This window comes from Gobius niger, assembly GCF_951799975.1.
Source record: "Gobius niger genome assembly, chromosome: 19".
In the NCBI taxonomy this organism is placed as follows: Eukaryota; Metazoa; Chordata; class Actinopteri; order Gobiiformes; family Gobiidae; genus Gobius; species Gobius niger.
Window position 1 is genome coordinate 27,244,908 of NC_136870.1, and position 17,602 is coordinate 27,262,509.

Consider the following 17,602-nt stretch of genomic DNA (forward strand, 5'->3'; position numbering starts at 1 on the left):
AACCACCTTAACCACCTTAACCACCTTAACCACCTTAACCACCTTAACCACCCACATTTTCACCAGATCAGTTTGAACCAAATCTTAAAGCTTCTGGACTGGAGCTCACACTTTCATTCTTGCTATTTTGATGCTTTTTTGGGACCGACGTGATCGACTTTGCGACTTTAAAACGAGTCCCACAACGTTCTGGGCCTCAGGGGAACAGAGAAACATCAGGATGAAAATGAGTTTGTTAATTACTAGTTTCACTGAACCTGAGTGAAATCGACAGGCTCTGCAGTTTGGAAGAACAGAAGCTGGAGAATTCAATCGCTGAGTTAGTTTGAACCTCCGCAAATGTATTTTTGATCGGCACGCAAAACGCTGCGGGTAGCAACATCATGCTAATGCTAACGCTGGGACAGAAACTATGATAATAATAATAATGCATCGGTTTTATATAGCGCTTTTCTGGACACTCAAAGACGCTTTACACTGCACTATTCATTCACTCCATACTATAATAAATAAATCCACCATCTACATAAAGAACCGTTCACAAAATCAACTCAGCTCAGTGTGCGATCATTCTTAATTTATAGAGTTCGGGAAAGTCCACAGTTGCCATGGAGATCGGCCATCTTTTGCAGCTGTTAGCATACATTTCCATAGACTAACATTAAAAAAACAGTAGAAAAAGTGGAGAAAAAACCAGTGGAACGACTCCGTCAGCTGCAGAGTTACTGCTGGTAAATACGTCTAACTCACTGTGGGGTCCAAGTGTTTTAATGTGAACAATAACTCCAGTATTTTAACTTGTACAATTGCTGCTAATCCCATAATGCTTAGCGATATGACGTCACATTCCCGAACTCTATTGCTCACATCATCTACAGTTAGCTCCGCGAGAAAGCCATAGCTCAGTTAGCTCAGTTAGCTCAGTTAGCTCAGTTAGTTCAGTTAGTTCAGTTAGCTCAGTTAGCTCAGTTAGCTCAGTTAGCTCAGTTAGTTCAGTTAGCTCAGTTAGCTCAGTTAGCTCAGTTAGTTCAGTTAGCTCAGTTAGCTCAGTTAGCTCAGTTAGCTCAGTTAGTTCAGTTAGCTCAGTTAGCTCAGTTAGCTCAGTTAGCTCAGTTAGCTCAGTTAGTTCAGTTAGCTCAGTTAGCTCAGTTAGCTCAGTTAGCTCAGTTAGCTCAGTTAGTTCAGTTAGCTCAGTTAGCTCAGTTAGCTCAGTTAGCTCAGTTAGCTCAGTTAGCTCAGTTAGTTCAGTTAGCTCAGTTAGCTCAGTTAGCTCAGTTAGCTCAGTTAGCTCAGTTAGTTCAGTTAGTTCAGTTAGCTCAGTTAGTTCAGTTAGCTCAGTTAGCTCAGTTAGCTCAGTTAGCTCAGTTAGTTCAGTTAGCTCAGTTAGCTCAGTTAGCTCAGTTAGCTCAGTTAGCTCAGTTAGTTCAGTTAGCTCAGTTAGCTCAGTTAGTTCAGTTAGCTCAGTTAGCTCAGTTAGCTCAGTTAGCTCAGTTAGCTCAGTTAGTTCAGTTAGCTCAGTTAGCTCAGTTAGCTCAGTTAGCTCAGTTAGTTCAGTTAGCTCAGTTAGCTCAGTTAGCTCAGTTAGCTCAGTTAGTTCAGTTAGCTCGCAATAGCTCCGGTATAGCCGTAACTACATAGAGCAGCCTTTATGATTATTACACGCTTTTAATCAACAATGAGCTGTAGGCGATTGTAACAAGCTAACGGGGCTAAACGGGCCTATAGCCACTTGCTACCGGCACAAAACATGACCCATATTCAATGGTATGGGCTGGATATAGGCTTAAATACAAGGGAGATTTCGCGTAGCCCATGGGGATATAGTTAAAGATCCAGAGGACCTGGTCGTAGCAAAGCAGGTATTTTCCAGGCAAGAGCTCCTTCCAAGATGGACGAACAGACTCTGAGCTGACGAGCGGCCAGAGCGTCTTGATGCTCGGTGACATTCGTGACAAGCGTCTGTGTTACGGCCCCAGGCCTCCAGGTTCCCCTTCTTTTTGTATATTTTTGTTTGTGTGGCCAAAACCTGCTTTTCCCCCATGTAAATTTGCTGCTGTGGTCCTGGGCTGCGATTGGTGGAGCGCATTGGGGTCCTGGGCTGCGATTGGTGGAGCGCATTGGGGTCCTGGGCTGCGATTGGTGGAGCGCATTGGGGTCCTGGGCTGCGATTGGTGGAGTGCATTGGGGTCCTGGGCTGCGATTGGTGGAGTGCATTGGGGTCCTGGCCGCCTGATTGGGGGAGCAGCTCAACACCTGCGGGGAGCTTGTTTAAGCCACCTGTGCAGCCACTCCTATAAAAGGACTCCACCGTGGCTCAGTCAGGGCGGCTGGTCTCTGTGGCCAGTGTTCCTTCGTGTCTGTCATGACTTTGTGTTTTCCAGGAACACTCGTTTTAGTTTGTGTCTCATTTTGTTTGTCACTCGGTTTGTTATTAGGCCTTTTGTGACAAGTTTTGGAGACACTCGTAAGCTTTTGTCTAGTTGGTTTTGTACACCCGTTTTAGTAACTTTGTTTTGGTTAACCTTTTGTAAATAGCCGTTGTTGGTGTTGTTTGTTATTCATGTCACTCCGTTGTTAAATTTACCTTTTACAATCCTTTTATTAAATTACAACTTTATTTTACCATTTTACATCTTGGTTTTTGTTACTTCCTTTAACTAGCAGAGCCGGATCTTCAGTAAGAACAAGTGTCCAACTACAGGCTTTAGGCGAGTTTTTGACGCCCGAAAAGCGTGTGGTGTAGTAGTAGTAGTAGTAGTTTATTCGGTCGGTTCATTCATTCCTTTAAACGTAAATACATTTCCAATTCTTTGTGTACAACACGACCGAAAGGGTTTAGGCTGAAGTGAAAACTTATAACGCCTAACCCAGTTTACAGACTTCCACGAGAGAAAAACAAAAACAAATCACAAACATTAATAATGAACAATATCAAGTGTTAAACAGAAGAGAAATAAGCCTGTATCTGAAGTTAGTAACATAAATTTCAATATTCCAACAAATATGTATACATACATTTGTTTTAAGTTAAATTAGTTGAAACTAAATCATGTCATCATTATTATTGGAAGAACCTTTACAAATGTTTTTTTTTCCTTAGACAGAACCCACGAGTCCACGATCACGCCTCCATTTCTCACCCGATCTTTCGTTTTTATGGAGACTCAACAACACTTAGTTGAAGTTGTTTTTGCTCTTCGAATATCCCTCGCGATCCACCCAGCGATGACTCAAACGCGGCTCTGGAGAAACGCATTAGCCGAGACTTCGTAAACAACTCCATTTGTTCCTCCCGCTCGTCCTCCGAACATCTCGACAAAAGCCAGGCTCCTTTTCTCTCTCTCTATCTCCACATTAGTCCCGAGTGTGTTTTACATCACGACCACACACACACACTCTCTCTGCTTATATATAATGTACGACGGGCCTTGCGTGAGCTTCATAATTACATACGCGGCTGACAGATCGGGCCATTACCGCTCGCTCTGACCTCCCGCGCTTCCACTCAGTCACTCGGAGACTCGATAAGAGCCGCCCCGTCCACACAGTCAATGATGTTTGGTGACATCATTGACTGTGTGGAACCAGCTCTAAACTTTACCCCGAGCGTCTGATTACACCAGGGATCCATGTGGAGAGACAGCACGACTCTTCTGTCCTCAGGTTTGTAAAGGTTTATCGTGAGCGGCTCGAGTTCAAAGAGAGAAGGTTTAGTCTCTTTGGCGTGAGGTTAACGGAGGCCAGAGCTGTGTGTTAGTGTTTATTGTTTATTTCCACAGAAAAGTGAAATCCGGTCTCGCTTATGCGTCTGTTGCTTGTGACTCTGGTCCATTTTCTCCAGTTTGGCCTTACACAGATCTAAAGGCTTGTTGAAAAAAAGTATCTCTAAGGCAGGGGGTCAGAGGTTACATTAATATGAAAATGATAAACCGATTTAAAGATTTAGGATCTACAGAAGAGACGAGGAGGAGAGTTTCTTCTTCTGTCAGTGACTTTTCCTGTCAGTCCAAAAACACAGACTGACTCATGTTTTTCTACTTGTGGAGCAAAGAGGGGCGGAGTCAAACCATCACAGATCCATGAGGAAAACTCAGTATAAGGTCAGTAGATTATGGATCACAGACTCTGGAGCTGTGATGTCATTGAGACGTCGTAACAACGGAGCCACGTAAATGGCGTTTTCAGATCTTTCCTCTGGGATCTAGTTTAGAAAATGTTGGTTTACAGACCCCCAAAACGCCGGCTCGTATGGACGATACACTGGACTGATGAAATATCAGCCTAAGCTGCTCGTCTGGACCGGACCGGACGGGAGCGACTCTGCCTGACGTCTGTGGTCGTGCAGTGGTTCACACTTAATCGTCTGGAAGTCTAAGGTCCAGAAGTTGTGAATCTTGAGCAGACGTTTGCGCAGACGAGCGGCGCTTCTTGCAATCTTCGGGTCATAACTCACTAGGGCTGAGTTCCGTTAAACGGTTCCTACTTGGTACCGACCGAAAAGCTCCGGTAGGGGGCGGTATCGAAAAACTATTTTTTTTCTGTGCTAATTTTTGTTACTTTTTCTCTCCAAACGTCAATAAATGATCCGCAGTGAGTCTAAAAAAGCCTGAACTCATGAGCAGCTTCAGCGCAAATGCAGAAGCGAAGCTGTAACTTACTCACACTTCAGTCATTATCAGAGATGGCAGAGCCGCGGTCTGAGCCAGGACTAAACCAGGACTAAACCAGGACTAAACCAGGACTAAACCAGGACTAAACCAGGACTAAACCAGGACTAAACCAGGACTAAACCAGGACTGAATAAGAAACTAGACTCTTAGACAAATAGAAAAGCAGTGACAACAAGAAACACATAGGCTTTACCTTTACCTTTACCTTTACCTTTACCTTTAGCTTTAGCTTTACCTTTACCTTTACCTTTACCTTTACCTTTAGCTTTACCTTTAGCTTTAGCTTTAGCTTTAGCCGCAGAGCCTGAAGTTACTGCTGTTGTTTAAACTCCAGCTGCACCCGAGCATTTGGATCAAAGATTGTCTCTGGAAAAGGTGAGGCTCACTCTGCATTAGCCATGTTTGGAACAGTTCTGGTGCATTGTCAGTGACAGAGTGAGCGCTCTCACTATGTCACAGATCTGTGACGTGTGAGGAGCTTTCACTGTGGAACAGCTCAGTGAGTTTAGAAAAGTTTATCTTCAGTAAACGGTCCTGATGTGGATCTGGTCTGTTCCTGCAGCTCAGGAGGTAATAATGTCCGAACTCTCTTTTTATCACGGCTTTAGTGGGAATTCTGCTCAAAACATGAAGTTCCAGGTGACGCTGCTGCTCCTGTTTTCTGATGTTTGGACTTCCTCCTGAACCATACTTTTCCTTTGCACATTATTTTAGATCTACCACATATTATTGTTCCGTTTTCTGGTTCAAATATTTCAGTATCGATATCGTTAAAACACCAGTATCGACATTAGACAGAGGCCGCCCTCCAAACCCACGATGAGAACCTCTTAAATCACTCCCGCTCCCGTTCCTCCCTCGTCTCCCTCCGGCCTCCATAAACCGCCGGCGCTGCGTTTCTTTTCTTCTTTAAACGCTGCGGTTTTGTAAAGTCAGATCTGTGGATTCCTGAACTCCGGACGCCGCAGCAGAATCCGAACACAAAGCGTCTCCTGCTGCGTCTCCGCCTCTTTTCTACAAACTTCTTCTTCTTCTACTTTAGCCCCAGAGGAGAGACTTGGACCAAAGCGAGAGGAGCAAAGGCTCACACTTCAGAGGAGTTTGTTCTCGCTCTCGAGGCGAGAAGAACGAGAACAAAGGCGTCTTTGGAATGAACTGAGGATCAACGGGACGAGAGCGGCTCTGGACGGGACGAGATCAGCTGCGCACCGGGAGGGACGAGAGCGGCTCTGGACCGGGAGGGACGAGAGCGGCTCTGGACCGGGAGGGACGAGAGCGGCTCTGGACCGGGAGGGACAAGAGCGGCTCTGGAGCTAAACGGGACGAGAGCGGCTCTGGACCAGACGAGAGCGACTCTGGACCTAAACGGGATGAGAGCGGCTCTGGACTGGACGGGACGAGAGCGGCTCTGGACTGGACGGGACGAGAGCGGCTCTGGACCGGAAGGGACGAGAGCGGCTCTGGACCGGGTGGGACGAGAGCGGCTCTGGCCACCAGGTATTACAGCAACATCAGCTCCATAAGGACCACACAGAAGCCGTTCCTCCCCATTGTTGTTTATGTAATAGTTTTTATTCTCATTCTGTTTTACTGTGAAGCACTTTGACTGTTGGAAAGGACTTTACAAATAAATGTTGATTATTATTATTATCAAAAACAATGAGTGTAATGTGGTTTATTATCAAAAAGAGTGAAAACAAGAACACATTTCTTCTTTTCTGCAGCACAAACAACACAAATGGAAAAGGTGGAAAAGGCCTTAAAGCTTTTTGTGTTTTAAAATGAACCAACACTTGAGTTAATTCCCGGGTTTGGTGTTTCTCTCTCGACTGAAGAGCCTTCACCAAACTGCCCTCATTAAAGCCGATTGAAAACTCCCCGTTTTCCTCTTGATCGCTCTCACACTTTACAAACGCCGACACAAACCGTTAGTATTTATGTGCCGTGAATCACCAAAACTGAACAGACTCAGATCACATGAGGTCATCGCCAACGTCAAGAAATGAGGACAATGATCAATAATGAGGGAAGATTAAAAATAAATGGAGGAAAATGGAAAGAGATGACAAGAAAACGGGGGAAATGTCTCTCCCTCAAACACATCCTGGCCTATTGTACATGTTTTTAGTGTTAGGGGAGACCTGAACACTGTGGTTGGCACTCTCGCTTCACAGCAAGAAGGTCCCGGGTTCAATTCTCTCCTGGACTGTGTGGAGTTTCCATGTTCTCCACTAAAAACATGTACAATAGGCCTGAATGTAGTGAGTGGTTGGTGGTGGGAGGGGCCGATGACAGACTGGAGCAGACAAGAGCAGCTTAGGCCCTGATATTTCATCAGTCCAGTGTATCGTCCATACGAGCCGGTGGTTTCCAAACTAGGTCCCAGAGGAAAGACCTGAAAATGCTGTTTACGTGGCTCCAAAAGATGACATCACAGCTCCATAATCTACTGACCTTATACTGAGTTTTCCTCATGGATCTGTGATGGTTTGACTCCGCCCCTCTTTGCTCCACAAGCCACAGGTGACAAGGAGAAAGACACGAGTCAGTCTGTGTTTTTGGACTGACAGTAAAACTGACAGGTTTTTACGTCTGAAGAATAAACTCTCCTCCTCGTCTCTTCTGTAAATCAGTTTCATTTTCACTGTTTACATTCCACATAAGTTCACTGCACATGCGCCCTCCATAGATATAGATAAAGGCGTGATGTTTTAAGGCAGAGTCACTTCCGGCAAAACGGGCGGCCATCTTGCCACAGGGAAGCTTTCTGGCGAGCTCATACCTACATCTGAGGCTTGAAAATTGAGAAAGTTCTGGTTATTTAAAAGTACATGCACCATAAAACACAATGTTATGAGTGAGCGAGCTCCCTGTGGCAAGATGGCCGCCGTGTGCGGACATCGACCTACATTGGCCTGCATACAGTGGTGTGCACAGACATTTTGAGGGGCAGGGGTTCTACCAAGACAAAAGGGCACAAACCTCCCCCACTCCCAAAAAAAGACCAAAAAAAGTGATTTTCTGTAGTTAGTGACACTAACAGATTGATTAACACAGTAACATAAAATGTCCAATTATGTGAACCTAATAGTAAACTACATAGACTTTAAAAGACGATGTAGGACGATCACAAGGCTCTGCACTTAAGTCTAGCACAAATACAAATAAATGATGCAAAGGTTCTGTAGCCTACACTTAAAACATCTGGTTTGTCAATATCATGACATGGATATTTTTGTCCATGTCAAAAATATGTTAAATAACAATAATCCTGTTCCTGTGCTCTTCACACAGATGCAGTGTCCAGAACGCAGGCACCTCCTCACCTTCTCTCTCCTCCTCTCGCTTCTGTCTCCTTACCTCAGCTCACTCTGCTCTGGCCCTGGTCTACCCTCAGCCCTGACTTAGTCTGAATAACACAGCTCATTTTCAGAACATTTTATAGCGCGACAAACAGAACCGCTAAAGTGAGTGACTTGTTACCGCTGACTTTGTCCTGATCTCGACACAAGCGGCAGCGCTGACGTCCTCGCACTGTCGTCCCTTTCGTTTCCTTTCTCTTTAATAATCCAGTCATGTCGCGCTGGCTCGTTCATAAAGTTATCGAATTTACAGTTTACTTTACTCCCGCGTCTCACAGAGCTGGGCTGTACCATCATCTCAAACGGAGGAAACACGGGGACGGCACAGCTGCCCTTCACTGATCAGGAGCGTCAGCGCCGCCGCGGCTCGAGAGGCAGAGGAAGAATGAAAAGCGATATGAAGTTGTTGAGCATTAAAACTGTATTTTCAGCACAAAATACTTAATATTGGGTAGGAAAATAACAGGTCTTGAGACGGGCACTTAAAGGGCACAGGGCAAAGGGGCACCACCTGGGCTCTACCTGTGCACATCCCTGCCTGCATACATATATATAGCATATATCGCCCTCTACATCTTGTTCTACTATCTGTGTTAGCGTCACAGCGCCTCACACAGGCCTGGAGGATGAACTGCGCACACATTTACTGAGCTGCTTCAGGCTCACAGAGAAAGTTTCTGAAAATATAAGCGTTTTGTCTTTGTGTGGATGTGGCCTTAATGGCGTTAGTCTGGAGTGACTGAGGACGACAGTGCAGCGCTTTGAGAAACTTGGTACCACAGGCTTGTAAAGCGCAATACAAATGTAAGCCATTATTATTATTGTGAGTGAACAACATGACAGATCAGAATGGCTCCTGCAATGAATCAGGAGCTAATAATGGGGCTCTCAATGGAATGAAATGATTATTAACATGCAAACTCCACAGCTCTGAGCACGAGCACTAACCGCTGTGCCACCACACGGGGAAATGTCTTTTGTTTTGCATATTTCTGATTGTCTGTAGAACTATCCATCATCGTTGATATTCTCTCGTCAGTATCGCCCGTCCCGACTCCGCCCGACTCCGCCCGACTCGGCGATATTGACAAAACATAATCCCGGAGCTCGTCCCGGTGATTAATCTCAGGGTGATTGTGTTTTGTAAATGACAATCGCTTTAATTTGAAATAGATACGTATTTACTGGTCGGCGTAAACGTATTGAGAGACGACGCTTTGGCGCCGGCGTTGGTTAGGAGAGTCTTCATAACGACGGCGTTTGTAATCAGAGCCGTATGTATCTGCACACTCTTAATCTGCCTCATTCTCCCGCTTTAATTAGGCCCATTATACGAGCAGCTGACGAGAATCAACAACCACGACAAACAAAATCTATTACCGCGCGGCGTTAACGGCCTCGCAGAGACCTCCTGCAGAGAGGAGAGGGGGGAGGGGAGAGAGAGGAGAGAGAGGAGAGGGGAGAGAGAGAGGAGAGAGAGGAGAGAGAGGAGAGAGGAGAGGAGAGAGAGAGAGAGAGGAGAGAGGAGAGAGGGGAGAGAGGAGAGAGAGGAGAGAGAGGAGAGAGAGGAGAGAGGAGAGAGAGGAGAGAGAGAGGAGAGAGAGGAGAGAGAGGAGAGAGAGAGAGAGAGGGGAGAGAGAGGAGAGAGGAGAGAGAGGAGAGAGAGCTTGGTTCTATCTTCACCTGGTTTGGAGCTATAGAGGAGGACAGGCTAAATGTCTGTCTGTGCTGTGTTCACGTGACTGAGGACACGCGTGAAGACCAGACAGGTACACATGAACTCATCTAAGCTCAGGTTAGGAGATGTTCTCCACCCGTCTCACCCGCAAAGCCGTCAAAAGGGACCCCTCGCACCATCACAGTCTCTTCAAGGTTACGTCGTCAGGGAGGAGACTGCGGAATCTACGGGTCAGTTCCAGTCGACTGAGGAACAGCTTCGTACACGGGGATAGGGCTGTGCAATTAATCGAAATTCGATTACGATTTCGATTACAACAGTAAACGATTACAAAATTAGCATAATCGCAAAAAATCGATTATAATTTTTTTTTTTTAATTATTTTTTTTTTTTTTCTAATTTTAAAATTTTGGATTTTTGTCACTTTTTTGCTGGATTTTTGTCATTTTTTTTGATGGAATTTTGTCACTTTTTTGCTGGATTTTTGTCACTTTTTTGCTGGATATTTGTCTTTTTTTGTTGGATTTTTGTCATTTTTTTGCTGGATTTTTGTCTTTTTTTTTAATGGATTTTTGTCATTTTTTTGCTGGATTTTTGTCTTTTTTTAATGGATTTTTGTCTTTTTTTAATGGATTTTTGTCTTTTTTTGCTGGATTTTTGTCTTTTTTTAATGGATTTTTGTCATTTTTTTTGCTGGATTTTTGCCTTTTTTTAATAGATTTTTGTCTTTTTTTAATGGATTTTTGTCTTTTTTTAATGGATTTTTGTCACTTTTTTGCTGGATTTTTGTCATTTTTTTGCTGGATTTTTGTCATTTTTTTGCTGGATTTTTGTCTTTTTTTAATGGATTTTTGTCTTTTTTTAATGAATTTTTGTCACTTTTTTGCTGGATTTTTGTCATTTTTTTGCTGGATTTTTGTCTTTTTTTAATGGATTTTTGTCTTTTTTTGCTGGATTTTTGTCACTTTTTTGCTGGATTTTTGTCTTTTTTTAATGGATTTTTGTCTTTTTTTAATGGATTTTTGTCATTTTTTTGCTGGATATTTGTCTTTTTTTTTAATGGATTTAAGTCTTTTTTAATGGATTTTTGTCACTTTTTTTGCTGGATTTTTGTCATTTTTTTGCTGGATTTTTGTCATTTTTTTGCTGGATTTTTGTCCCTTTTTTGCTGGATTTTTGTCATTTTTTTGATGGAATTTTGTCCCTTTTTTGCTGGATTTTTGTCTTTTTTTGCTGGATTTTTGTCTTTTTTTGCTGGATTTTTGTCACTTTTTTGCTGGATTTTTGTCTTTTTTTTTAATGGATTTTTGTCATTTTTTAATGGATTTTTGTCACTTTTTTGCTGGATTTTTGTCATTTTTTTGCTGGATTTTTGTCATTTTTTTGCTGGATTTTTGTCACTTTTTTGCTGGATTTTTGTCATTTTTTTGATGGAATTTTGTCCCTTTTTTGCTGGATTTTTGTCTTTTTTTGCTGGATTTTTGTCTTTTTTTGCTGGATTTTTGTCACTTTTTTGCTGGATTTTTGTCATTTTTTTGCTGGATTTTTGTCTTTTTTTAATGGATTTTTGTCTTTTTTTGCTGGATTTTTGTCACTTTTTTGCTGGATTTTTGTCTTTTTTTAATGGATTTTTGTCATTTTTTTGCTGGATTTTTGTCTTTTTTTTAATGGATTTTTGTCTTTTTTTTTGCTGGATTTTTGTCTTTTTTTAATGGATTTTTGTCACTTTTTTGCTGGATTTTTGTCATTTTTTTGCTGGATTTTTGTCATTTTTTTGCTGGATTTTTGTCTTTTTTTAATGGATTTTTGTCTTTTATTGCTGGATTTTTGTCACTTTTTTGCTGGATTTTTGTCTTTTTTTTTAATGGATTTTTGTCACTTTTTTGATGGATTTTTTTAAAGCCAACAAATAATCGTTTGAATACTTGTGATTTCAATTATGACAAAAATAATCGTGATTATTATTTTTTCTATAATCGAGCAGCCCTACACGGGGCCATCGGGAACCTGAACTCTTACTTACTCCAACATTAAAACTCAGACGTTAAGGGAGGAAACGGGCTGAAACTGAACATCCCCATGGCTGAAGGACAAATATTTCGCTCGGCGTGAACAGTTTGATGATGCGTGCGCAGAAAAGCCGCTTATGCAAAACGCACGGCTCGTATAAACTTCATCAAACCGCGGCAGAACCTCCGCTCGCCGCCTCCCCAGGGCCAGAACGGAGAGACCGGCGGAGCGGAGCCCGAGCCGGAGCGTCCGCGCTGAGGAAAAAACAAAAAAAAACAAAAGCATCTGGGATTCGGGAGCGCTGTGAGAGGAAGCGCCTCCAGGCAGAAGGTAGCACGCCAAAGCGGCCGCGGCGGAGGGACGCTCAGCCCCAAACCATGAATAACAATCACTTAGGAAAGTTTCACGAAGCGGGCCGTGTGTTGTCGTCCACGCGCCGCCGCGGGACAGGGGGAAGTTTTGAGGAGCTCGTGTTGTTCAGGTTTGAATCGTTTCTTTGGAGGCGATTAACGTGATTCACGGTTTGTTTGGAAGTGGTTTGGGGAAAGCGGGCGGTGATCATCGAGCGTCTGTTTGTGAGACGCAGAAATATCTCCGTTAGATTAGACGGTGCAACGAAAGGGAAAAGACTCTGGATGTTCACAGTTACACTGCAAATGTAGCCTACTAAAAACAAGGAAAAAAATCTTAAAATAAGACGTTTTGTCTTGTTTTAAGGAAACAATTCTGCCAATGGTTCAGCATTTTTTTCTTGCTAAGAATTCTTATTTCCAGAATATTTTTCTCATCATAAAACAAGAAAGAAACACTAAATTTAAGCAAATAAATAACTAGAATTAAGCAAAATGTCCTCAGAAAATGGAATCATTTAAGGAAAACATTCTTATTTAGTGAAAAATTGTGGGTTTTACTTAAATGTTGCTTGATTTAAGTAAAATGTTCTTAATAAAAACTAATATTTAAGGAAAGTATTGCTGCGCCCGGAGACCCGCCTCCATGATGTGGAGCCAGGCTGATGGTCAGAATCACCTGCTGGAGGATTCACCTGTTGTACATGTTTTTAGTGGCAGACATGGGGAGAACATGCTCCACACAGAAAGGCCCCGTCCTGGTGGGAATCGAACCCAGGACCTTCAAGCTGTGAAGCTGAGGCTCTAACCGCTGTGCCACCGAGCCGCTCACTGTAAAGAATGGAACTTATTATTTCTCTGTGAGAATCAGTTCTTACATTAACAGTTGTTGTGATCTTATTTTTTCTTAAAATAAGAAAAATATTCTTTGTCTAAAGGTGAAGAAGATTCAAAAAGATTTTCTTTCTTGTTACAAGAAAAAAAAATGGCTAGATTTCATTTCCTAACATAAGAATTTTTTTCTCAAGAAAACTTTGCTCGGCCAAACATTGTTACTTTTTAGGGAAAAAATCAGAACTTATTTCTTAAAGTAAGACATTTTTTACTTGCTGAGAATCCACTTTTTGCAGTGTAGAGTCTCCATTATAACAATCAATGCCTCTTCAACATTAGAGATAGTTACTTATTACTGCTGCTAATTGGCCTCTTTCTGCCTTAGACTTACTGGATTTTCCCGTGTGTTCGTGTGTAGCAACTTAGCCTTAGACTACAAGCATTTCGATTTTTCCAAATTTCACTCAATAAGGACATGCTGTATCTATTCAACATTTTCTGAGTTCTTTTATTCTGGATTAATTTCACAGGTGCTTGTCGTCCCTGAGCACAAAGCGACTTAAGACTCGCCAGACTCGTTAGCAGCTAGTTAGCAACATTAGCCCGTCATCTTGAAAACTGGTGCAGAACATAGCCAGAGTCCGCCCCATTCTCTCTCGGGCCAACACGGAGACGCTCATGCATGCTTTTATCACCAGTCGTATCGACCACTGTAATGCCCTGCTCTCTGCTCTTCCCAAAAAGAGGATCTCAGGTTTACAGCAGCTCGAGTCCTGACGAAGACCAGGAGGCGGGACCACATTACACCGGTTTGAGAATCGCTGCATTGGCTCCCCGTGTGTTTCAGGATCGATTTTAAAGTTCTTTTAATGGTTTTTAAAGGGGGGGTGTTACAAAAATGGACTTTTTCAAGCTTTCCATCATGTTATTATGTCACTCCCTCATTAAAAACATGCCTTGGCACATTCACGTATTTGTGAGTAATCTGTAAAAACTCTGATGGCGGCCATTTTAGGGATAGGTTTGCCTGAGTCCTCCTAGGAACGCCCCCACCTCCTGGAGACGCCTCCGAGCTTTCGTCACCAGCCGAGTAACCAACCACTGCTCCTCAGCAGAACCCCCTCCCCACTGATGCCACAGACAGCGTGTGGAGGGGGCGTGTCTAAAGGCTCAGAGGTTCTTAAAGAGACAGAGGCCTATTTCAACACATTCACTACAGCCATTTTGAGAGAGACATTTTATACAAGGCAGTTATTCTAATTTACTGCATTTACAGACCAACAGAAGGTTTGGTCATCAGCTTAATGTAGGACTTTGAGAAACATGTGACACAGGCTGATAAAGTGCAATAAGTGTAAGATGTTACACTTATTTGCTTCCTGCTCTGAGAGAGTGCAGACGTGTCTCTGCTTGCTTATGCTGCTTGCCTCTTTATTCGCTTTTTTAATCACTCTTTTTTGGCACATGTCACACGGATATGATTTTATTCTCTTCTTCTAAATGAGCCAAGACTTTTTAAATCATTTTTTAATCATTTTATGCCTTTTTTTTTTTTACAACTCATCTGGACCAGCGACGACTCTTATCAACATGGCTGCGGGAGTAACGCAAACATCTTCTTGTGAAAGCTGTCGGATTTATCAACAAGAAATTCTTTTACTGCGGGACAAAATTCTCGCCTTTGAGATGGATAAAGGACTTAATGACACGCTCCCTGTGGAACACGGTAAGAAGACTGGAAAAACTGATACTTGCAACCTAAAGCTAGACGATACCGTAACGTTCCCGAAACTAAACAGACAACGTGGTGCTCGGCCAAAGCAAAGACAACATACTAGCAAAAATGAACCTGGAATAAAGTTAACAAACAGATTTTCACCTCTCTCAAAAGATGAGTGTAACAAACAGAGAAAATCAGAGAGAAACAGAGGACAAGAAGTCAAAACAAAGCTCGAGAGGAAAAGTGTGGCAAGTGTCAAGGCCAGAGATATCCTGGTGCTCGGAGACGGAGCCATATCTAATATAAACAATGACAGGATTACTACAAGCAGTTATCCCAGCGCCACAGTTTCTGACATCATAGATGTTCTAAACAAGGAAATCACAAATAACCCTGGGATTGAAAAACTTATCATACATGTTGGTGCTGTGGACATAAGAGACGGAGAGTCTGAAGCCCTGAAAGAAAAGTTCAATAAACTTTTTGAGAGACTTGATTGTCTGGATAAAGAGGCCCTCGCCCCCCCTGATTCAGGAAGTGTCATCAGTCATAAAGTCAGCTCGGAAGAACCATAAGAACCATATTGATGAGCACGAGTACACCCACTATTGGCTTAATAAAAATGAGAAAACATTCATCCCTAGAAAAAACGATGGTGGCTCTGAAGGTGAAAGTGTAGAACAGAAACCAATCACTTCATCATAAATCAGAGCAAATAGTTCAGTATCAATGATCCAGACGACCAGCGTGAAAATGTCCCAAACATCTGCGTCCCAAACATCGAGGAGGAGCCGTTAGCAAAACCAAAAACCCTCGTGCACAAACTCCAGGAGCTGAAACGTGAGTCATTTCAGACTCCGGTTCAGCAGAGTAAAAGCAGCGCATGGACACAGCTCGTCTCATTCATTAGTCCTGCACTTCATCTGCCTCGACTCGAGCGTTCACAGACTAAACACAGAATTCATCTCTCAACGGGAACAAGAAGGTTTATCACCATCCATCACCGCAGCAGCTCCAGAGCACAGGCTCAAACACAGAAACAGGAAACACAAAACCAGCCAAAGCATGAAAGCAAACTCTTACACCGTCATCTTAACCCCTTAACCCCCGCCTTAACCGAGCACATGCACCCAAATCTGGATGGATAGATAGATAGATAGATAGATAGATAGATAGATAGATAGATAGATAGATAGATAGATAGCTAGATAGCTAGATAGATAGATAGATAGATAGATAGATAGATAGATAGATAGATAGATAGATAGATAGATAGATAGATCCCGCCTGAACCGAGAGGATCTTTTTCCTCACGTCATCAGATTTTTTTTCCATCATTTTTTTGTCAAATTTTTGTCACATTTGTCACATTTTTTGTCACATTTTTTGTTACTTTTTTGTCATTTTTTTGTCATTTTTTTGTCATTTTTTTTCTCACATTTTGTCACTTTTTGTCACTTTTTTGTCATTTTTTGGTCAATTTTTTGTCAATTTTTTATCAAATTTTTGTCACTTTTTGTCACATTTTTGTCACATTTTTGTTACTTTTTTGTCACTTTCTTGTCACTTTTTTGTAATTTTTTGGTCAAATTTTTGTCAAATTTTTATCAAATTTTTGTCACTTTTTTGTCACTTTTTTGTCATTTTTTTGTCATTTTTTTGTCAAATTTTTGTCACTTTTTTGTCACTTTTTTGTCACTTTTTTGTCACTTTTTTGTCTTTTTTTTCTCACTTTTTTGTCTTTTTTTTGTCTTTTTTTTTCTCACATTTTGTAACATTTTTGTCATTTTTTGGTCAATTTTTGGTCAATATCTTGTGACATTTTTGCCACTTTTTCATCAATTTTTCGTCATTTTTCCGTCACATTTCCATCATTATTTTCGTCTCAGTTTTGTTGCTATTCTCCCACCTTTTTTCCAGAAGCTTTTGGATTGGGGTAAAGCCAAACTGGAGAAAATGCTCTCGGTTCAGGCGGGAGTTGAGGGGTTAAGAAACAAATCAAAAAGGTATAAAATGTGAATACTAAATTATGAACTGTATTTTTTTTTATGCTTTTTGTAGTGTTCTGTAAGTGTCTGTCTCGGGGACGGCAGATGGAAAGTCTGGTACAAAGCATCTTTTCATCTGCTGATTAATGCTCCAAAGAGAGACCAAAAACAAGGAAGAATAGGTAAGCTTTGTAGGCCTTAGCTTTCAAATGAGCCGTTACGTGGGCTGTAAACTCACAGAGAATGTACTCGGTTAAGGCGGGGGTTAAAAACATGAAACAAGGTGTTCTTTGAGCTCCTCTCGCTCCTGTATCGGCCGCAGACGTTCTTTCAGATACAGGTGTGTTGTTCCTCAGCAGAAGAACCTCAGACCACACACGCCTCAGCTCTGTCTTACCTTCTTGCACGGCCTGGAAGGGGTTGTTGGGCTCGATGAGTTTGATGGAGTGCGTGATCTTCTCGCTGTGCAGGATGTCGTCGCTCAGGCTCAGGTCGGACACGGCGAGCTGGAAAACCTCGTCGTCCCGCACCGCGCTCTCCTCAAAGATCGCTCCTGTCCCGGGGAAACACACAGACGTTAGACACTCACCACCACTGACTTCAAGAGCAGATGGATCAGAAATGGATTTGAAAAAGGTCCAGCTGTTCGTGTGTATGAAGCTTGTGATTTCTGTTGTTTAGCCAGCATTGCTTTTATGATGTTACCAATACTAATCTATAATATAAGCTCTTTATGCTGCAGACATTTACATAGAGCAAGCGTTTCTCTTTCAGAAATAATCACAAACATGATACAAGTTTTAACATCAGTGAATGAGCAGTAAATATAATAATGAAGCTGCTGAAACAAGTAACAGTTTGGGTTTTTTTGTGGAAGAAAAGCAGCTGATCTGAGCGAGGGGATACAAACCGTGCACGCTTTTTATGCAGAACCCCGGGATTCGAACCCCTGACGGTGAGACGACCCGCTCTAATAATAATGTATTGGTT

At 42.4% G+C, this 17,602-nt stretch overlaps 1 protein-coding gene across 1 annotated transcript in view; it reads right to left on the minus strand.

The window, feature by feature from the left end:
* LOC306978542 (glutamate receptor ionotropic, delta-1-like) overlaps positions 1–17,160 on the minus strand; it is a 712,475-nt gene extending 695,315 nt beyond the window's left edge. Inside the window, exon 1 of the mRNA XM_079577146.1 lies at positions 17,010–17,160. The gene's annotated coding sequence lies outside the window, so the exon portion shown is untranslated. The remainder of the gene's footprint in view (positions 1–17,009) is intronic.
* Positions 17,161–17,602: the final 442 nt, after the last annotated feature.